This window comes from Canis lupus, chromosome 21 (assembly GCF_011100685.1).
Source record: "Canis lupus familiaris isolate Mischka breed German Shepherd chromosome 21, alternate assembly UU_Cfam_GSD_1.0, whole genome shotgun sequence".
Taxonomy (NCBI): Eukaryota; Metazoa; Chordata; class Mammalia; order Carnivora; family Canidae; genus Canis; species Canis lupus.
The window spans coordinates 51,359,941-51,383,083 of NC_049242.1; the positions used below are offsets into that span (position 1 = coordinate 51,359,941).

A 23,143-nucleotide genomic window follows, 5' to 3' on the forward strand; every position below is an offset into this window, starting at 1 on the left:
AGAGTTGAAGTAAGAGGAGTTAGTGTTTCTTTTCTTTCTTTTTTTTTTTTTTTTTTTTTGTTTTAAGATATTATTTATTTTTTCATGAGCAACACAGAGAGAGGCGGAGAAGCAGGCAGAGGGAGAAGCGGGCTCCCTGCAGGGAGCCCGATGCGAGACTGGATCCCAGATCCCGGGGTCACTCCCTGGGCCGCCCAGGTGTCCCGGAGCAGTTATTGTTTTAACTAATAATAGGTTGTTCTTTGTGGCTCTCCTGGGCCATTATTAAAAACTGAGCTATTACAATTAATTGTACATTGATATTTTTATTGCTCCCGTAATATTGGTCACTCCCTAAAGTTTCGTGATGATTACCTAGCAGAAAAGATACCAGGTGAGAGGTGACACTCTAGACACCACGCATCCTTGTTTCCCCAGCTTTACTGAGCTGCACTTGACGTCATGCTATGTGGGTGTAAGGTGTCCGGCGAGGACCTGGTATATGGACGTGCCGTGACGGGATTGCCGCGGCACAGCTGGTCATCTTGTGAGCTGATGAGGTGTTAACCAGCTCTTTTTTGTGGTGAGAATATTGAAGATTTATGTTCTCAGCAACTCTCCGTAGATAATAAAGCATTGTTAACTGTGGTCACCATGTTCCGGGTTGGAGCCTCAGAAACTATCCATCTTGACCCTGACCGTTTGTGCCGCTTGCACCCTCGGATCAATGCCTCCCCGGCCTTCCCGCTGCCCAGCCCCTGCAGCCACCATTCTGTCCTCTGTATCCAGGAGCGTGGCCGTTTGGCTCTTCTAGATTCCACATTCAAGTGGGATCCTACAGTGTCTGCCTTCTGCTGGTTTCTTTCTCTTGGCACAAGGCCTTGAAGGGCTGCTGTGTCCTCACAAATAGTGCGTTTTCCTTTCCTATGACCAACGCCCCCTGTATCTGTGCAGCACCTTCTTTCTCCATTCACCTGTCCAGGGACTCTTAGGTTGTCTCTGTATCTTGGCTAATGTGAATAACGCTGTAGTGAACACCATGTGCATTACAAAAAAAAAAAAAAAAAAAAAAAAAGCCAATCCATCTCCCCATCTTTCCTGCCTGTGATGAGACCTAACTTGAGGGCAACACCTTATTTTGAAACAGACTGACCAATCTCCCACCTGTTCTTTTTTGTCGTTCAAAAGTTTCAACTTCAATAGGTTATGTGGCTGTTGTATAATTAAAAGGGGTAAGGGGTGGTTGATCTTGTCTGAAGCCAGAAAGCCTAAATTCCATGAACTATCCTGAATAAAATGGATTCTGGTGAGAAGGAAGCTGGTAGGAGACCAGTAGGAGAGGAATAACCCTTATTTAGGCAGTTGTGCTAATGAATATTAGAGACTTGTTGTTTAGAGCCCCTCAATCCCTAGTACAGGTTATATTTATTTAATAAATACACCTTGATTAGGGCCAGGTGGTCTACTTAGCCTTCACAGCAACCCCGTTTGCTAGATAGGACTCTGCCCACGTTAAGGATGAAGACCCCGAGGCAGAGAGCACTCAAGTAACTCTCCCAGGGTCTCTCAGTGAGTGGGGCAGTTGGGTCTGAGAGGGGGTGACTGGGGAGTTGCGAGGTCTCTCACACCTGCTGCTTTGGCTCTACGTGAACTTTGTGCTGAGTGTGGTCATGGCAGCCTGGTTTTCCTGGTGGGTCCCACACAGCCTCACTTTTAGGTCAACTGGTTCTACCTCTGGATCCAGGTTCTTGACCCTCCCGCGCCTTTGATTACCAGTGTATCCTCAGGCCCTAAACCCATCCCCAGCACATGGTGAGCATAGAGAGGTAATGGTTACGTACCATCAATGTTCGTGAAACAAAAAGGCTGTTGGTTGTCCCTTCAGATAATCCCACCAGGTCAAATGCAAACTTCCTAGGACATTTGCAGGTTTTTCTAGGGAAGAGGCTCTGTCCTTTTCATTGGAACTATAAGCAAGTCATCTGTAAGGAAAGCGGGGCCGAGGGTTCAGTTGCTAGCCCTGGAAGAAGAACCTGCCTGGGAAAAGGACCAACACGAGGACAGGAAAAGATTCCAGATTTTGGGGTCCAGGGGATGTAGGAAGGAAAGAACCTGGTAATTGATTATGCAATGGAATTGTTTTGTCAAGATATTCCTATTGTTTAGTTACTCTGGAGCTGAGGAACATGGGCTGGTATATTCCTATTTGTGCAAAATCCAGATCAAATAGAATGTCTTTAATATGTGATATTGTCCTATATACTGCTCAACCCTACAGATTCTTACCAGGCTCTTTAAAAAAAAAAAAAAAAAAAGATTTATTTGAGAGAGTGAGCAAGCAGGGAGAGAGGCACAGAGAGAGAGAATCCAAGCCGACTCTGGGCTGAGTTCAGAGCCTGATGTGGTGCTCGATCCCACGACCCTGAGAGCAGGACCTGAGCCAAAAACCAAGAGTTGGGTGCTGACCTGACTGTGCCACCCAGGTACCCCTTACCAGGCTCATTTTATAAATTAAAAAGCTTAGGTGTATTTATTCCTTCCTATCAGTCTAGGAGTAAGCGTTTAAGACCACATTTGAGCCTGAGCCGTCGGAGGTACTCCAAAGTACCCTTGAATACGATATTTCTAAGCCACGAAATGGTGCGCTTGAAGATGAGTTGTATGAACTAGTGATTCCACCTCACTTCGTGGACACGTTGGCTCTCATTGTAGACACCACCTTATATTTGTGATTCCAGAATTTAAACACATTTAATTATAGCGCACACTTCGATGCATGTCTCTTGGCTTACACTTTCCATGGAATCTAAGACTCTGGACAAATGGACAACGGTCTTAGGTTAATTGTTTTTCTTTAGAAATATTTGTGTGTACCGCGCTTATTTATGTTGAGCATGCTATATATCTTGTTTTGAAATACTACTGAGTTCTGGCTGAGGCTCCTATGGCTGTAGGGCCAAATCCAGCCAGCTTCCCTGGGTTTTGTAAATGGTGTTAATAGAATAAGCCCGTTCTCTTGGGTATTGTCTCTGATGGCCTTCCTGCTCCAGTGGCTGAATGAATGTCTCTATAACAGAGACACTGGGGTTTTCAAAGACTCAACTACTTATTCTTCAACCTGTTTCAGAAAAAGGTGGCCGACTCCTGTTTTGTGTTGTCCCCTGCTCTGAAGTGCCAAATACTTAAAGTTCACTCCAAGAGTGACTCGCTCCATTGTCCAGGTCTGCCTAAGTCAGAGCCTTACTTGTAAACAGGTGTAGTGACTCATAACTGTACAGACTCAGCTGCCAAGCAAATATAATGTCAGGAACTATTTTTTTTTAATATTTCATTTATTTGAGAGAGATTGTGTGCATGAGTGTGGTGAGGGGCAGAGGGAGAAGCACACTCCCCCCTGAGCAGAGGGCCTGATGTGGGGCTCTATCCAAGGACCCTGAGATCATGACCCAAGCAGTAGGTAGCCACCTAACTAATTAGGGCACCCAGGTGCCCCAGTGGGTTTTTCTAAAAACAGACATTTTATCACTTAGCTCTGTTCTACTTTACAATAAGAATAATAAAGAATAAAGAATAATAAATATTCTACTTATTTCTACTTTAAATATTAATGTGAAAATGATGATTCTTATGTTTTTCTATTCCTAAATTGTTTGTAACCCTCAAACATGGTCAGAATGACTACTTTTATGCTCTTTATCTCCTTAGGAGTGCCCATGGGGTATTCTCATCGAAAGTTCAATCACTTATGTGCCAACAAATTTAAATATCACTGGTTACCTTCCGATATCCTGGTACACCCAAAGGTAAGTGGCATAGACCCCTGAGATGAAGGCCCCAGGTGTACTACTTTTATTTTTTATCTCTTTTTGCACAAACTTTCTAAAAAAAGAAAAAAGAAGTACATAGATTTCAGGCTGGTATGTATACTCTTTAGGGGAGTGAGAAAGACTGTGGTTTAGGAAAAGAAACTAAATCAGACAAATCTGGATTGTAAGCAACAGAACACCAAATCAAGTAGCTTAGACAAAAAAATGGAAATTTATACTTCGCAGAAGGAAAATGTGGGCACCCATCCACAAGTGTCTTTTGGGCAAGTATTTTGACTTAGTACTACACATGTTTTCCCATACAGTCATGAAAAAAGGCAAGTGTTAAGTATTGAGCTACACCACACACAGTGCTCTATGTGGCCACATAATTTAAGTTCAGGATTATCCCAGCCGTGAATTCTTATGGCAATTGAGTTATACCCGCCTGAGCATTTCTCATTATTCTTTCAGGTAAAGCACTGTTGCTGTTGTTGTTGTTGTTGTTGTTTTTATTATAACCTCAAGAGCTATTTTGTTTTATCAATTTTAAAAAAATCAATTTTATTGACCTCCATTCAGCCAGAGAAAAATCTTTGACTATAACCTACGTATGGATGGGTCTGGAAATTTCCATGAAGGTGCTAATTCAAATGTATATTCTCCTATCAGCTTTTTGTTCTATTTTTTTTTTTTTTTTTTTTTTTTTTTTTTTTTTTTTAGCTTTTTGTTCTAGAAGAACTAAATGCCCATGAGAGAAAATCCTTCTTAATTAAGCCATTAAGTTGGCTTTTGGGCTTCTGTATTGTAGAAGAGAAAGCTCTATTTTTTTTTCTACATATCAATGGATACATTTAAATAAAAAAAGTTCTGTAAAACTTATACTTATTAATTATATATAATGTCATATGTCTGATAACCCTAATCATTAAAATATTGTAGTGGGTCCTGGGATTTAAAATTGTTGCCTTCTTCTCTCATGGTCCTGCCTTGCTGAGCCTCAGTGACTTTTTATCTATGAATAGTTTCCCATCACTGCAACTATACGACTGTGCTTTCTTCCTCCCCCTTCATTGTAGGTATAATTCCCCCCCTTTTGACCACATGAATTTTCTTTCCCTGTTAAGGGCAGGAATTGACCTATAAATTCTGGATGGTGAGGCAACCTTGTTGGCCCTTGGCATGGTGGCTGTCCGAGGATTGCACTGCATGGTAGAAGCTGGCCAGGTGCCCATGGACATCATCTTTTAACAATTTATAAGTGATATTTTAAAATGAAGAACTTGTTCTGATGTCTATACTAATGAACTCTTTGAGTAGGGGGAAAGGAGCTTCCTTAGATTTTAAATTTGTAATAAAGGCATTTTAAAAAGAAAAATCTTGCAATTATTTGTTATGCTTTAAACAAAAGAAGTCCAGAGTCATGAGGAATCACACAATCCCTCTGCAGCTAATCTAGTTCCTATCCCCGTACCACTGCTTCTCGTGATAGATGTGAAGTAAGATGAAATCGGAGGGTGTCGGGGCTGTGGTGTGCTCTGGCCTCTTTTCTAATGAGGCCACTCCTCCCATCACGAGGATCCCACTCTGACCTCATTTAAACCTAACTGCCAGAAAGGGAGACAGAACATGAAGACTCCTAACTCTGGGAAACGAACTAGGGGTGGTGGAAGGGGAGGAGGGCAGGGGGTGGGGGTGAGTGGGTGACGGGCACTGAGGGGGGCACTTGACGGGATGAGCACTGGGTGTTATTCTGTATGTTGGTAAATTGAACACCAATAAAAAATTAATTTATTAAAAAATAAATAAAAAATAAACCTAATTGCCTCCCAAAGGCCCCATCTCTAAATGCCATCCTATTGAGGGTTAGGGCATCAACCTATGAATTTGGGTGGATGGGTGGGACGCAATTCAGTCCTAAGAACCAATCAATCTCAGGAAGAAGATTCCCACTTTATAGAGTTTCCATGATGCAAGAGACTTGGCTAAGAGACCAACAGAGATCTAGGTGAGTGTGTAGTGGCTCCCTCCCTCACCAGTGGGGTGAGGACTGAATTTTCTCATAAGAAAAATTGAAAGGAAGATGAAGTTCCTAAATAGGTCTCAAACGCTGCATGTCTTGGGTGGTACAGTGAGTAAATATGCTCCCCCAATTCTGCCTCACTTGGTCCTTCCTTCCCTGACCCCTCCCCTGTCTTCCCTACTCCACCTGTTTTACCTTCCTAGTAAACCACTAGGGCACTTTACTGACACAATATGGAATATTCTTATGCTTGAATGTAAGACCATGATTTTTGTTTCAACCGAGAAATTATTTTTATACACCTTCCTGGAGAGTGAAGAGAAATATCAGCTCTTTTGTCTAAATTTTGGGATTATTTGTTTTAACTGTTTGAGTTCTTGTACCTCCTCAGGTCAGGGACTTTCTTGCACATGTAAGGTATCGTCCTCTATCTCCATTATTTCACCCAGGTCTTTGTTAGACTTATATTAGTGAAATTTCAGAAAACCAAGAATAAAAAAATCTTACAAAATAGCTTTAGAAATAAAGAAGATAGGTTTTTCTACAAAGAAAAGAGTGTGGGGGCAATATTGGAATTCAATACCTTTTGCTTAATCTCTAACATGAGTATTCCAGAAAAAACCCAGAGGACAATGTTCAAATCACACAGTGTATACAATCAACTGAATTTTTACAGCAAAAAGCAAGGGTCATGGTCAAAAAAGCCCTTATGGTGGATCCTGCATCTCTATGTTGGAGATTCTGGGTAAAGTCCGTAGCAGCATTAAGGAGTGAAATATAAAAATAGCTATCAAGAAAAAAGAAAACTGCCATTGTTCACAGTGAATAGGTGCATGTGTAGAAAATACAAAGAATCTATAGACAAATTATTACAGTTCATATATTAAAAGCAACAGAAATTTGAGCAGCCCGGGTGGCTCAGTGGTTTAGCGCCACCTTCGGCCCAGGGTGTGATCCTGGAGACCCGGGATCAAGTCCCACGTCGGGCTCCCTGCATGGAGCCTGCTTCTCCCTCTGCCTGTGTCTCTCCCTCTCTCTCTCTCTCCGTGTCTCTCATGAATAAATAAAATCTTTTAAAAAAATTTAAAGCAACAGAAATTTAGATACCAGCATAAGAAAAGCAATATAATAGAGTGAACATATCAAATACCTATGTATAAACCTGAAAAATATGCAAGCACTCAAGAGAAAATTATAAAACTTTATGATTAGACCTAAAAAGACCCGAAAAAGATGAAATCATCATGCTCATGAACTGAAGATGCATGGATTATAAATTCATTCCAATACTAATTAAACCAGGTTTTTAACTTAAACTTGGGAAGCAGGTTTTTTTTTTTTTTTTTTTTTTTTAATTAAGGGAAAAAGTTCTAGGATTTACTGTATAAAACTGTGTTTATTATAGTTAACCATCCTGTGCTGTCCTTTTGAAAATTTGGTAGAAAGGCAAAAATAAAAGATGGAAAAATATAAGGAAGTGCAAACTTCAAGAAATTATAGGCTGGCGATTGATTAAATACAGTCAGAGCACTCTCAGAGAACACGTAGAAGCATTTACTGTACCAAATATCAAGACAGACCATAAACTGATTATCATCAAGATAGTGTGATATTGGTGCAGAATGGACAAGGAAACCAACTCAAACTACAAAAACTACCGAAAGGAATTAAAGATCAAATAAATGTAAAGATATCCTGTGTTCATGGATTGGAGATCTTGTATTAAGATGACAGTACTGCCCCCAAAGATTGAATATAATCCCTATCAAAATCTCAGTGGCATTCTTTAAAAAACAGAAATGGAAAAACTGATCTTAAAACTCGTATGGAAATCTGAAATATCCAAAATGATCCTGGAAAAGGATGCAGTTGGACGATTCACATGTCCCAATTTCAAAGCCTACTACAGAGGTATAGTCATCACAACTGCGTTGCTGGCGTAAAGATAAACATATATACTAATGGAATAGAATTGAGAATCCAAAAATAAAACCATGATCTACGATCAATTGATTTGCAGCAAGGATGCCAAGGTCCCTAAATGGAGAAGGAAAACTCTCTTGACAGATGGTGCTGGGCGACGGGGTGTCTGCGTAAGAACAAAGCTGGGGTCCTACTGCTCACCATACACTAAAGTGGATTCAAAATGTAGCAAAGACCCAAATGTGAGAGTTAAAAATACGAAACTCTTCAAAGAAAGCATAGTAGATTTTCATAGTCTTGGATTTGATGGTGAATTTCTATTTTATTCTGTTAGTCGTATTGTCAATGAGGTTGTGTTCTTGATTTCCTTCCCCGATGGCTTGTTGGTGTATAGAGAAGCCCTGATTTTTGTATGTTGGTCTTATGTTCTGTCACTTTATTAAATTATTCCTGGTGTGTTCATGCAGTTGGTTTAGGTTCCAGCCTCATCCATCGCTGGGGGTAAAAGGCCTTTTGGTAAAACTATTAACCAAATTACTTGATTGTACAGATTAGGGAATTGCAGCCTGGAGAGAGTAAACAGTCAAAACAGCTCAGTGTTGTTAAAACAAGGGCAAAATTTTGGAGCTGCCAACCCAGGGGTTCCTTCTGTCACCGTATCATTCTCGCTGGGCTCGGCTCAGACAGTAGGAGGCTGCGGATTTCCTGCGGAGTTTGGGTTAGGATTGCCCTGAGAGGCTTATAAATGCACTGGGATGCCCCGGAGCTTTTTGGGGAGACCGGTTTCAGAGTCAGGCCTTTGCTAGTGGAAATAGCTGGTGCTGGCATTTGTGACAGGACGGGTGGGGACAAGCTAAGACTGGAAAGCAGGAAAGGCATCACCACGGTGGTCCAGGTGGGGAAACGCGTGTCCCACTAGGACGGCGACAAAGGTTGAACACGTTTAGCCACCACTGCTGATGCCTACAATGTGCCAGGTATTGAGCATGATCCAGTATAATAATCCTCCCTGTCACCGTGCTATGGGTGAGGACCTCAAGTCTGGAGTTAAGTGACCAGCCTGAGATTACAGAGCGAGCAGGGGTACACCTAGAATTCAAACCCGAATCCGAGGCTCCTGTCCACGCACCGTACTATTGCTTCCCAAACTCTACGATGCATGCATATTACTTGGGGATATTGTTAAAATTCAGATTCTTTTTCCCCCAAGTTTTAAAAGAGAAGGATTTTTTTTTTTTTTTTTTTTAGCTCTATTGAAGTATAATTCACAAAGAGGAATTGTATATTTACTCTAAGGCTCTTATGCTTGAATATAATTTAAGCAATAGACGCCCTAAAATGAATTCTTGTTAATTTTGAAGAAGATAAAATACAGGGATCCCTGGGTGGCGCAGCGGTTCGGCGCCTGCCTTTGGCCAGGGTGCGATCCTGGAGACCCGGGATCGAATCCCACGTCGGGCTCCCGGTGCATGGAGCCTGCTTCTCCCTCTGCCTATGTCTCTGCCTCTCTCTCTCTCTCTCTCTCTCTCTCTCTATCTCTCTGTGTGACTATCATAAATAAATAAAAATTTTAAAAAAAGAAGATAAAATACAATAAAATATTTTGTAGACAGGACTTAACCTTGAGGTCTGTGATGATGACAGGTATACTGTTTTGCTTGTCCTTTATTATATTAACTCATAATCCTGGAGATTCCTATATCTAAATTTGACAATGTTCACCAATAATTATCCTGCCTTTAGAAGCCGGGGCAATCCATGTGACATTCTATATAATTTCTAAAGGTAATTTATTTATTTATTTATTTATTTATTTATTTATTTATTTATTTATGATTTTTTAATTTTTTAATTTTTATTTTTTTGTAATAATAAATTTATTTTTATTGGTGTTCAATTTGCCAACATGCAGAATAACACCCAGTGCTCATCCCGTCAAGTGCCCCCCTCAGTGCCCACTACCCAGTCACCCATACCCCCCGCCCTAAAGGTAATTTATTAAGCTTTTACTTTTGCGATGGGGCTTTTTGAAGGTTAGTTCTTGTTAAAATATGGAACCAGCTCACCTTGTTATCCCTATCCACAATCCCGTTGTTTCAAGATTCTGCATTAGGTTTAATTGGACAAAAATGCTCTATGAGAACCTTTCCTCAGCACCTTAAGGATGTACATTCATAACAAGATGCCTTCTGGTAGAGTAAAATTAAATGAGAAAGCAGTGTTTTCCCAAACTTAGACCACAATTCTGTGTTTGTAAGAATCTCCTGGAGCTGGTTACAGGTACAGATTAGCATGTCTTGTCCCAGTTTTACTGGGTCTGAATCACTGGCTGGAGGTGGGGGAATTGGCTTCTTTTCAGAGAATCCAGAGCAAATATAAGACACAATATTGTCAAAGAATTCATAAGTGATTCTTCTGTATTACCCACTAGGATCCCTCGAAGCATCTTGCAAAGCCTGCTCTTTCAGTCTAATAGACACATATCAAATACTAGGTGAGACATTTTCAGGCACATCCATGTGCTTGGGGAAGACACGACCGCTGTGGGGTGGGGTATAGCCTAGAACCTTCTCACATCCTCCCTCCTGATTTTCTTACTTATAATAACTTCAGTTATAAAAAGGAAAATCCAAAACTGTGCTGAGGGTACTTCCTAGAAGGCTAGATCCCCCCATAGCTGAGGATGCAAGAGATTTACCGACACTGGAAGAAGCTCAGCGCCTTGATTTCTCTTTCCTGTAGTACCTGGCTTTGAGATCTGACACAAAGATTTCCGACGTGTTAGGGGGGGCTCTTTATGCTTTTTTTGTGTTGATTTATAGTTTTAATGATTCTAAAAAGAAACAGGGAATTTTGGAGGGTGATAATTTCAAGCAGTGGGAGTGCTTTATTTTTTTAAACGTACAGCTGTTGACATTGGGGATTTGTCTTTTAATACCCTGGTATGAGAGCTCGTAGCTTCAGCAGGGGAAGGTCTCATACCCTACCCCCGCTAACAGGAAGAGACCTTGCAACCTCGCATTAGACATTTCAGCCACGAGGCATCCCCATCCCAGCAGGGGGCAGAAAGAGGTTTCTCCTCCCATAGCAATGGTCCTGCCAATGAGACGGTCACAAATCAGCCCGTGACCACTCACTATGCTTGGAACTCCCAGGTTACTCAACGGCCTTGGGATTTACAGCAGCCTTCTCCACTGCCCTCCTCCTCCATCAAAGAGCCTTCCTCTCCTTTGTTCTCCAGACCTGCTCATGATTGTGCATTCCTTCATGTCCTGGTTTGCAATCCCCTGCTATTCCTGGATAAATCCACCATTTGCAAGTTGAATAACTGGCAATTTTATTTTGAAGGTTAGCACTGGTGATCAATGACCTGCTAATAGCTAACTCGCTAAAAGATGTCAGGTTCATTCTTTTTTGTTCCACTGCATTTTCTATTTATTCGGTCCATCTTTGTCATGTCTGTGTGCAGTGCCACCCCCACCCCCACCGCCGCAGACTTGAAGCTGTGGGTGGGTGACAGTCCCATGAGGGTGAAGACAAGATTTGGAGACAGAGACCAAGACGAGGGTTTATTGGGGGAACTTGCACAGAAGGCTCTAGGAGCGGCGGACTGGACAAAGCATCTGCTGCTGGGTCTACGCAGCAACTTAGCCTAGCAACTCTGTAGGCTTTATCCTCCTTCCATGGCCAGCATTCCAAGGGGCCGAGTCCTGACATCTGGGCGCTCTTCCTAACGAGGGAGATGCTCCGCGTTGACCGCCCCAGGAGTCCTTGTCCTTGAACGCTGAACATGTTTTTCTGCACCTTCTACTTGATGGAAGATAGAGGGAAGACAGGATCTCTACATTCTTGAGGGTGTGACTAACAGGGGCCTTCAGCCTACAAACCAGCCTCCCAGCACATACCCTACAACCTCTGCTGGGCTAACCCATCCTCTTCACTGTTTCACAAACGTCTTGCTTGCTCACATCTTGCTCACCACTTTCTTGTTTTCTTGCATTTATAGACAAACTGAATATTTTCAAATTTGCCGCAAACGCGCATTATAAAAAGCTATTTGGTTGTATCTGAATTACCTGGAAACAGAATTATCTGCTAGAGCTATATGGAATAACAGTATTAAAATTCTGATGACATTTATTTTAGTAATTTCCCTCCTATGCTCAGGCTAACTAGAATTAATTTGTAAAGGGCAAAAAAAAAAGGAGATTAAGAAAAATATATCATCTTAAAGCATTTTTAATTTTAGACACCCTCTAATCATGTGAGAATGATCAACAAAACAGGGATTACAATAAATAACATATAGATCCCCTCTAAGGAGTTATTGAAATATGTACTCAAAAAGGTAAATGCCAGTAAATGTTGGAAGGTCACTCTATCGGTGAAATTTATTCTTTGGCTTAAGTTTCATACTGGAGAGTAAAATCTGGAAATAAAATCCCAAATTATCACAAAATGTTGGGAAAATGTGGATGATTCCCTGTAAGAGAATCCCGATCGTGTATTAGATTTGGCTGCTGATGTAACAAATCCCCACAGACTTGGCACCAGAAGATAGCACCGTTTATCATCCCATACTTTGTATGACTGGAGTGTAGGCACCATGGGGTTCACGTGGGTTCTTCGCGTGGAGTCTCACCAAGTTCAAATCGAGCTGTCAGCAGGGCTGTCGCTTCTTCAGGCACTTGGAGAGGCTGTGTCTGTAGGCTAATTTGGGCTGGTGGCAGCATTTGATTTCATACAGGATTGAAGTCCTTCCTTCGCTGGCTGTTGGTGGAGGTCACTAGACACCTCTCGTATCTCTTCCCTCTTGGGCCCTTTCAAAGGCAATGATGGCAGGTGGAGTTCCCCACAGTCGTCGATCTTACTGACGTCCCCTTCTGAGGCAGTCTCTCTCTCTCTTTTGCTTTCGGACAGAGGAAGTTCTCCGCTTTAAGGATTTATGTACTTATAGAAATGCCACCAAGTTCTGGGCATTGACTTTGTCTCCTGCCACACTGCCGAATTGCTGTATGAGTCCTAGCAATCTTGAGGTGGAGTCATTGGGGTTTTCTACGTAGAGTATCATGTAATCTGCAAAGAGGGAGAGTCTGACTTCTTCTTTGCCAATTTGAATGCCTTTTATTTCTTTTTGTTGCCTGATTGCTGAGGCTGGGACTTCTAGTACAATGTTGAATAGCAGTGGTGAGAGTGGACATCCCTGTCTTGTTCCTGATCTTAGGGGAAAGGCTCCCAGTGCTTCCCCATTGAGAATGATATTTGCTGTGGGCTTTTCGTAGATGGCTTTTAAGATGCTGAGGAATGTTCCCTCTATCCCTACACTCTGAAGAGTTTTGATCAGGAATGGATGCTGTATTTTGTCAAATGCTTTCTCTGCATCTACTGAGAGGATCATATGGGTCTTGTTTTTTCTCTTGTTGATATGATCAATCACATTGATTGCTTTACGAGTGTTGAACCAGCCTTGCATCCCGGGGTAAATCCCATTTGGTCATGGTGAATAATATTCTTAATGGATTGTTGGATCCTATTGGGTAGTATCTTGTTGAGAATTTTTGCATCTGTGTTCATCAGGTATATTGGTCTATAATTTTCCTTTTTGGTGGGATCTTTGTCTGGTTTTACAATTAAGGTGATGCTGGTCTCATAGAATGAGTTTTGAAGTACTCCATCCCTTTCTTTTGGAACAGCTTTAGTAGAATAGGTATTGTTTCTTCTTTAAGTGTTTGATAGAATTCCCCTGGGAAGCCATTTGGCCCTGGACTTTTGTGTCTTGGGTGATTTTTGATGACTGCTTCAATTTCATCCCTGGTTATTGGCCTGTTCAGGTTTTCTGTTTCTTCCTGTGCCAGTTTTGGTAGTTTGTGGTTTTCCAGAAATGCATGCATTTCTTCTAGATTGCCTAATTTATTGGTGTACAGCTGTTCATAATATGTTTTTAAAATCGTTTGTGGGCAGCCTGGGTGGCCCACAGGCCAGTTTAGCACCGCGTTTGGCCCAGCAGTTTAGCATCGCCTTCGGCCCAGGGTGTGATTCTGGAGACCCGGGATCGAGTCTCACGTCGGGCTCCCTGCATGGAGCCTGCCTCTCTCTCTCTCTGTGTGTGTCTCTCATGAATAAATGAATACAATCTTAAAAATCTTAAAAAAGTAATTTTTATTTCCTTGGTATTGGTTGTGATCTCCCCTCTTTCATTCATGATTTTATTAATTTGAGTCTTTTTTCTTTTTAATAAGACTGGCTAATGGTTTATCTATCTTATTAATTCTTTCAAAGAACCAACTCCTGGTTTTGTTGATCTGTTCCACAGTTCTTCTGGTCTCTATTTCATTGAGTTCTGCTCAAATCTTTATTATCTCTCTTCTTCTGCTGGGTGTAGGTTTTATTTGCTACTCTTTCTCCAGTTCCTTTAGGTGCGAGGCATTTCTATACACTAACAATGAGACCGAAGAAGAGAAATTAAGGAGCCAATCACATTTACAATTGCACTCAAAAACATGAGATACCTAGGAACAAACCTAACCAAGGAGGTAAAGGATCTATACCCTAAAAACTACAGAACACTTCTGAAAGAAATTGAGGAAGACACAAAGAGATGGAGAAATATTCCATGCTCATGGGTTGGAAGAATTAATATTGTGAAAATGTCTATGGAACCCAGGGCAATTTACACATTTCCTGCAAACCCTATCAAAATACCATGGACTTTCTTCAGAGAGTTGGAAAAAATAATCTTAAGATTTGTGTGGAATCAGAAAAGACCCCGAATAACCAGGGGAATATTGAAAAAGAAAGCCAGGGCTGGGGGAACAGAATAGAGAACCCAAAAATGGGCCCTCAACTCTATGGTCAACTAATATTCAACAAAGCAGGAAAGAGTGTCCACTGGAAAAAGGACAGTCTCTTCAATAAATGGTGCTGGGGAAATTGGACATCCACATGCAGAAGAATGAAACTGGACCACTCTCTTTTCACCACACACAAAGATAAACTCAAAATGGATGAAAGATCTCAATGTGAGACAAGAATCCATCAAAATCCTAGAGAAGGACACAGGCAACACCCTTTTTGAACTTGGCCACAGCAACTTCTTGCAAGATACATCCATGAAGGCAAGAGAAACAAAAGCAAAAATGAACTATTGGGACTTCATCAAGATAAGCTTCTGCACAGAAAATTAAACAGTCAACAAAACTCAAAGACAACCTACAGATGGGAGAAGATATTTGCAAGTGACGTATCAGATAAAGGGCTAGTTTCCAAGATCTATAAAGAACTTATTAAACTCAACACCAAAGAAACAAACAATCCAATCATGAAATGGGCAAAAGACATGAAGAGAAATCTCACAGAGGAAGACATAGACATGGCCAACACCCACATGAGAAAATGCTCTGCATCACTTGCCATCAGGGAAATACAAATCAAAACCACAATGAGATCCCACCTCACACCAGTGAGAATGGGGAACATTAACAAGACAGGAAACCACAAGTTTTGGAGAGGATGTGGAGAAAGGGGAACCCTCTTGCCCTGTTGGTGGGAATGTGACCTGGTGCAGCCACTCTGGAAAACTGTGTGGAGGTTCCTCAAAGAGTTAGAAATAGACCTGCTCTACGACCCAGCAATTGCCCTGCTGGGGATTTACCCCAAAGATACAGATGTAGTGAAACGCCGGGACACCTGCACCCCGATGTTTCTAGCAGCAATGTCCACAATAGCCAGACTGTGCAAGGAGCTTCGGTGTCCATCAACAGATGATGGATAAAGAAGATGTGGTTTGTGTATACAGTGGGATATTCCTCAGCCATTAGAAAGGACGGACACCCACCAGTTGCTTCGACGTGGAGGGACCTGGAGGGTCTGATGCTGAGTGAAATAAGTCAATCGGAGAAGGACAATCATCATCTGGTCTCCCTCATACGGGGAATATAAGACATAGTGAAAGGGATCATAGGGGAAAGGAGGGGGACTGAGTGGGAAATATCAGAGAGGGGGACAGAACATGAGAGACCCCTGACTGGGAAACGAACAAGGGGTGGTGGAAGTGGAGGTGGGTGGGGGGTGGGGGTGACTGGGTGACGGGCACTGAGGGGGGCACTTGGCGGGATGAGCACTGGGTGATGTGCTATATGTTGGCAAATTGAACTCAAATAAAAAAATATAGAGAAAAAAAGAGGATTTATGTCATTAGATCGGGTCACTTAGAAAATCCCGGTCACGCTCCCTGCTTTCGAATCCTTGATCTGTGGAGTCCTTCACAGCAGCACCTAGGTTAATGTTGGATTGAATCAATCTCAGAAAACAGTTTTAGAGGTCTGCCTACGACGGATACAATTTAACTCCAGATGATAGAAAAATAGAGGCCTCCCCAGCCTGACAATTCGCCGACGTGCAGAGTCCATTTAAAAGCAGCAGGTTGAGCCCGCTAAGCTCTGGGAGGCCTGCTTGCCGGGTGGCACCTGGGAACTTGCATTCGGGTAGTGTTCCCGCCACTCTTAGGACAGAGGCTCCCTGTGCCTGAACTGTTTGTGCGAAACGTATGGTTTATGTTCAACGCTTGTTCTCCTTTGGAGAATGTGGAATTTTGGTGTGTGCTGGGTGGGGGGGTGCTCATGTGGTTTCCCCCCATAAACACTCTGAACGCTGAGTCTGTGTGCACCTTCCTTGGTGGACCACACGCACCTGTTGCCTCGGCTCACTGCTGGGGGGTACGCACGCCTGGGCCTCCCCTGGGCCTCAAGCCTTGGACGCTTGAGCGCAGTTTCTTATGGCCTGTGCCCCACGCACCTGTTCCCTTGCTCTGCATCCTTCAGCTGTAATCATCGCTCTGATAGCCTGTGTGCTCAGTCCTCCTAGCGAGTCATCAGGACTGGGGATGGCTTTGGAGACCCTGACGCAGAGGGAATCCTGTAAAGTTTAAGACAAATAAAAAAAAAATAAAACTTCCAAAGAATTAAATATATAGGAGCTTCTGCTTTGTAGAGGATTAATTGCATAGAAAAAAGGAAATGGGAAGGGCGGCGCCTGTGCAGCTCTGTGGGTTGAGCATCTGCCTTCAGCTCAGGTCGTGACCCCAAGCCCCAGGATCCAGCCCCACATCATTGATCCCCGCTCAGTGGGGAGCCTGCTTCTCCCTTTGCCCCACTTGTGCTCTGTCTCTCAAACAAATAAATAAAATCTTAAAAAAAAAGAAAAAGAGAAAAGGAAACAAATCAAACAGTTTAAAAAGAAAAAAACTATGATAAATAACATTAATATAGCAGAAATTAAAAATTCTTTTTTGAGGCTTTGATGAATACTTTTTTGGTAAAATGTTAGATGCATTCAAGAGACAGAGTCTAAAGAGACAACAGAGAACTTAGGAGTCATCACATGATTAATTACAAGTAAAATGGTGCTGGGAAAGCATATATTACAAGCAAGGTTTTCTAAGTGTAAATAAAAATTCTCACATTTCATAAACAATCAAAAGTCTTTAAAAATAAAAAAAGGTGACAGAATGGGAGCCTCAGCTTGTTCAACGTTCCCAAATTTGCAGAAACTGAGAGTGGAGAACCTGGTTTATGATTCCAGGGGTTAAGCTCTTAACCAGTGGACTCTGATACCTTCTGGAACAATCCTAGATGCTTATATTGGAATAATTTAAATTTTTTAAAAAGATTTTATTTATTTATTTGAGAGAGAGAGAGAGAGGAAGCAAACATGAGTGGGGAGGAGGGGCAGAGGGAGAGGGAGAAGCAGGCGTCCCCCCAGCACAGCGCCCGACTGGGGCTGGGTCCCAGGACCCCGAGCTCACGACCCGAGCTGAAGGCAGATCCCCGCCCGACTGAGTCGCCCAGGCGCCCTGGGAATGATTTAAAAGATAAATGTAAATCTTATGAATCTAGAAATGTTAACATCAGAAGAAAGTCCAGAAAAAGAGAGTGAAAGACAAAAACCATAACACGTAGACTTGTCTTTGTCTTTCCTCAGCCTCTTCCTCTTCGTCGCTGGAGCTGGCTCTCCAGGCTCTCGGGATGCAGACGGAGTGGGTCGCGGCCCGGGGGCCGGCCTTGACCCCGAGACAAGGCGATGCTGGGGACCCCGTTTCCAGCACCTATAAGGAAGCCCTTGCGTGCTCTTGCTTGACAGCTGAGAGTATAATCTGTTGTCACAAGAACCAATAATAGGCCTTTGATATAGATGCTGGGAACGTTTTTTAGCGTGAGCTTGATTTCCAAGTTCACTTAAATTACACAGTCCCATTCTGGTCACAACGGGCATTTTTAGAAAGATGCAATAAAATGCTTAGTTGGAACGTGTGCTCCGGCTGAGTGTTGGAATGCACGTATCGGTCTAACGCTGGGTTATACACGTGGGCAGATGTGTGTGAACACGAGGGGAGAGAACCTACGATGACATACATATGTTTGTCTTCTGGGAGATCTTCCCAGCATAAAAAAATATACATACACCGTTCTCTTGTATTATAAGCAAATACTTTCAAGGCCTGACCTGACCAAAGTAACTAGAACATGAATCAATGGACAAGTCAACAAAGACGGGCCTGTGGATCGACTGGATGCCAAGAAAGCTGGTTTTCTCCAAGTCCCTCTCCTCCTGGGGTTGCTTGTTTCTGGGCAAGTTACCTTATTGTCTCCACTGCTGATTTTTTCAGCCACACCCAGAGAAGAGCAGAAATAGATGTCTTTTGATTTCAGATATTTGTGATTTCGGCTGCTCTGCATGCTAGGTGGACACCTGAGCCTTGGCGGGGAGTGCTGTGTGCCGCCCAGCCTTCCTGGTGAGGTCGCCGGGCTCAGGCAGCGTCGTCGTCTGGTAGCACTTTTTGCCTGATATGCTTCTTGGGCTTCAGTGTTCGGAGAATCTGCAGTCACAGCTCCCGGGGGCCGCTGCCAGGGCGCCCCGCGGCTCTCCTGTCTGAGTCGGTGGGCGGTGAAGGCAGCCGAGAGGGACCACGCCAGATGCAGTGGCTCAGGGCCAGCGCCACGTCCTGCTTCCTGAGACGTGCTGCTGGGGTCTGTCCAGACCGAGGTCTCTGCAGCCAGGTCTAGAGGACGCTTCCTCGGAAGGTGAGGACACCTCCCATGCAGCCAGTCTCCTCTCAAAGAGGTTGGATCTTACAATCACATAGAGACTTCTGGACCAAGAAGACTTGGCTCAATATGCTGAGGCCATCTGGGCTGGGGGTGCAGGGTGTCGGGGCCTCTGGGGCAGGGAGGGGCATGCAGGGCACCAGGATCAGCTGGGGTAAGGGGAGGGGCATTGAGGCCCGGCTGTGATCCATGATGCTGGGATTCGAGGAGGATTCTATTTCAGCCAGTTGGTGTGGCAGCTACACGTGCACCTCAGACCGACCCTCAGAGAATTTCTCAGCCACCTGAGATATGACCTCATGACGTCAGATTGGAATGACCGTAATATAGAATGAATGAAGCCAGAAGCCTGGACTTCCCGTGGGGCCCGTCCATCCCCCTTTTGGACCCATCTCTGAACTGCTGCGACTCTTTCCCTTGGGGAGGCTCCTCCGACCCTTACCCGAGTGAAGCTAGGGTAATGCTTCCCACACCTGGAGCAACCCGCAGCTCCCCGTCAGGGGCAGAGCACCTGCCTGCCCCAGGCCCCAGAACGCCCCCCCCCACCCCCCCTACTGTCTCACCTTCTTGCTGACTGATCTGTAAAGACCGAAAGCATCCAGCACCCGGGCCCAAGCAGCGTCGAACCGCTCGCCGTGGGACAGGAACATGTTTCCACTCTGGGAAGATTCAGATCCTCCTTAGTGGTGAGTGTCCTGAGCGGTTCCGGCGTCAGCTGGCTCTCTTACTGTTTGGGGGGCTTTCGTCGAGGGTTGAACCTCAGCTGCTCTTTTCACCGTGCGATCCCACTTTCTGTTGTTATTTGGCAACGGACACGTGAGCGAGCAGCGGTCCCACAGGACAGACGGCGAGAGGGAGACAATCAGCGGCGCCTGGTCGCCTTTGGCTGGGGTCCTGATGCTGGGCTAGGGCCCCCTGCTCCACGGGGAGTCTGCTGCTCCCTCTGCCTCGCCTCCCCCCTCATGCCCCACCCTGTCTCTTTCTCTGTTAAATAAATAAACAAGCAAACAATCTTTAAAAAAAGAGACAATTAGTCCCTCGGACCCATGACTGGCTTGCTGAGGCTCACGGCAGGCTTATTCGTGAGAAGCACAAGGACTAAACGATTGATGGTCACTGTCAGAGACACTCTTCCTGCCATTTCTTCCAAGTACTGCCTGGGGTCAGCTCCTAAACTGGTACAAGATCCATCTATTGGGAGAAAACTGAACGAGCTTTTTCTGTAGGAAGCTCCTCCTCCAGCTCCTGGTATTTCCACCGCTGTCCCAGAGGCGCAGCTTGCTGAGGGGACCCGCCGAGAGGATAGGGTCCGAGTCAATCACTTGTACGGTTCGCGCTTAATGGCACAGAAAACCCAGTTTTCAGAGGAGACGCAAACTGCCTGACCGCATTTCAGAGACCTCACATGGTGAACCGGTTCTTTTTCTCAGCAAGAATTTATTTGCTTATTAAGACGCACGAAGGCGCTGCCCCAGGAAGGGTGCAGTTGCAGTGGGTTTGTGCTCTCGTGAGCCCACGCTCGTGTGTGGGGATCAAAGCAGCGGTGCAAACACTAGTGAGTAGCTGGGTTAAGACAAGCAAGTGTTGAGAAACGCGCCACTTTCCAAGTAGCCTGACGGGTCCCTTGCGGCCGGTCAACTGCGGTGCTGACTTCATTCAAATAAGGATTCCTTCTCCCTTTTGGAAACCAGCAACTTGAATTTTGAGCTTGATCATTCATTATGTGATGGTCCCGCCCCAGAAGCTGGTCAGCAGCCTCAGAAACACTCTGTCTTGGGGCCAGGGGATCCGCGGGCCAGGGGAGGACGCCCCGTGGTCTTCTCTCCAGGGCGGCTTCCCAGCCACCCTCTCTCTGAGGGATTCGAGACGCTCCCCCATCTCTATTCGTCTATTTTGAGTGGCTGTGAAGGCCTTCCTTAGAGGCCGGAGACCCGGCTACCTGCATCCCGACACCTCATCTCCCTACCGCTCCCCAGGTGCGCACTCGGTCCCTGTCTGCAAACAAGACAACTGGACCCCGACCTCAGTGACTTCCTTCCAGAGCTTTCCCCCCACGCTCTACAGTTAGAGCACGTACCTTAAAGGAACTACTGTTTCCCCGCTTACTCATACTCCCTCCTCTCCTTCCCTGAAGGCACTCTCTTATCCTTCTCTTCCGCCTCCCCTCCCCTGCCTCCTCCTCCTCCTCTTCCTCTCCTTCTCCTCTTCTCCCTTCCCTCCCTTTTCTCCTCTCCTCCCCCTCTCTCCTCCTCCTCCCTTCCTTCCTCCACCCCCTACCATCTTCCCTCCTCCTCCTCTCTCCACCTGCTCCCCTTCCCTTCCCCGCTCCAGCCCCCTCTTCACTATCCCATCTGCAATGGCTCTGGCTACCGTGAAGCTGCAGCGCTGCCCTCCTGCTGGCTGTTCCCTCATGAATTGCAGTTGGGGGTTCTCTGTCGCCCATCGCTCTGCAGCCGCTGCTCCAGGCTCAGGTGCCAGCCCTGGCGGCAGAGCTCCTGCAGTTTTACATTTTTCAGGCTGCTGGACCTCGGCCCACTATCTATTCCGGGCCCAAGTTCACAGTCTCCCAGAACTTCCCTTGGGTCATCGTATCCCACCCCCTTTCTCTCTTTCCTGTGACCAAGCTACCAATTCTGCTCCAGTTTCTAGAACTAGAACCTCGCCCAGTTTGTCGGAAATATCCTCCTTCTCACAGACTTCCTTCTCAGGCCTCCCTCACCAGCCCGGCTCTGTGACCAGGGCACTGTGATTTGAATCTTCACGTTATTTCCTTACTGTCTCTTGGCTCTGGTCTTTCCATCACCTACTTAAGGACACTTGTTTATTTAGGATGATTATGTCGAGGTAAGCTTACAAGCAAAACTGTCTATTATTTGGAAATAGTGGACGATTACAACTGGGGAAAAGCAAACCACAACACACCACAGGCAGGTCAGGGGGACAGAAACAGGACAGCTCCTCTATAGAGGAAGCGGGAGGGGGGCTGGGGAGCTGTTATGAACACAGAGTCCGTTGGAGAAGCCGGGAATTCCAAGCAGAGGGGCTCCTCATTGGCTGGGCTGTTGCCAGAGAAGCACCTTTCTTCCTCCTCCTGGATAGTAAAGTAGGTAAAGTAGCTCGAGAAGGTATGTCTCTGCCCTGTGAGGCCTGTAATCCCCCTGAAGTGGTAGGAGGTGAGAGCTCCTGGTTTTGGCCTCCCAATACCATTTTTTTTAACTTAAATTCAGTTGTTTATTAACATAAAGTGTATTATTAGTTTCTATTAGGTAGAGGTCAGTGACTCATCAGTCTTATGTAAACCAGGGTTCATCACATTAGGTGCCCTCCTTAATGCCCATCACCCAGTTACCCCTTCCCCTTACCCCGTCCCTTCCAGCAACTCTCTGTTGGTTTCCCATAGTTAAGAGTCTCATATGGTTTGTCTCCCTGATTTTGTCTTTTTTTATCTTTCCCTCCCTCCCAACACCATTTTAAATGAGGTTTCTTTTTATTAATTTTGACAATAATTCATCTTCTAAGCTGGGACACTTCTCTCAGTGAACAGAGGCATTATTAAAATCCCAGTGGGGGAAAGATACAGATGCAGTGAAACCCGGGACAGCTGCACCCCAATGTTCACAGCAGCAATGACCATCGTAGCCACACTGTGGAGGGAGCCTCGGCGTCCACCGACAGATGATGGATAAAGAAGCTGTGGTCTATGGATACAGTGGGATATTCCTCAGCCCTCAGAAGGGACGGATACCCACCATTTACATCGATGTGGATGGACCTGGAGGGTATGATGCTGAGTGAAGTAAGTCAGTCGGAGAAGGACAATCATCATATAGTTTCACTTATACGTGGAATGTAAGAAATAGTGAAAAGGATTATAAAGGAAAGGAGAGGAGCTGAGTGAGGAAAAACTAGAGAGGAAGACAAACCATGAGAGACTCCTAACTCTGGGAAACAAAGGGTTGTGGAAAGGGAAGGAGATCGGGGGATAGAGTCACTGGGTGATGGGCATGAGGAGGGCACATGATGCGATGAGCACTGGGTGTTATACTATATGTTAGCAAATTGAATTCAAATAAAATAAAAAAAATACCAAAACTCTGATTTATGGCCCAGCAAGCATACATTGTGCACCTGCTTTGTGAACGAGTCACCTAAAGGAAAACCATCTTGTCTTTGAGATATTAATCAGTGCTCCTACTTCCTGCATCCCTTGATGTTAAAACTTGTGATTCCTGCCGATATATTAATGTATAATCTTTTGAGCTTGTACATGATGTAAAAAGTAAATAAGCCTGTGGAAACTGTTCCTTCTC

General features: G+C 44.6%; 2 long non-coding RNA genes across 5 annotated transcripts in view; one reads left to right on the forward strand and one right to left on the reverse strand.

The window, feature by feature from the left end:
* The window catches only part of LOC111091593, a 38,558-nt gene extending 33,396 nt beyond the window's left edge, over nucleotides 1-5,162 (forward strand). The window contains exons 2-3 of the long non-coding RNA XR_005375904.1: nucleotides 3,685-3,782; nucleotides 4,913-5,162. This is a non-coding gene — a long non-coding RNA (uncharacterized LOC111091593). The remainder of the gene's footprint in view (nucleotides 1-3,684; nucleotides 3,783-4,912) is intronic.
* Nucleotides 1-21,814, reverse strand: part of LOC111091592 — a 39,188-nt gene extending 17,374 nt beyond the window's left edge. The window contains exons 1-3 of one of the 4 annotated variants that reach the window (XR_005375901.1): nucleotides 21,688-21,814; nucleotides 16,525-16,644; nucleotides 1,821-1,961 (exon numbers count right to left, since the gene is read on the reverse strand). This is a non-coding gene — a long non-coding RNA (uncharacterized LOC111091592). Of the gene's footprint in view, nucleotides 1-1,820; nucleotides 1,962-16,524; nucleotides 16,645-19,396; nucleotides 20,939-21,687 lie in introns of those variants that run through there. The other 3 variants (XR_005375900.1, XR_005375899.1, XR_005375898.1) reach the window with 3 other exon arrangements.
* Nucleotides 21,815-23,143: the final 1,329 nt, after the last annotated feature.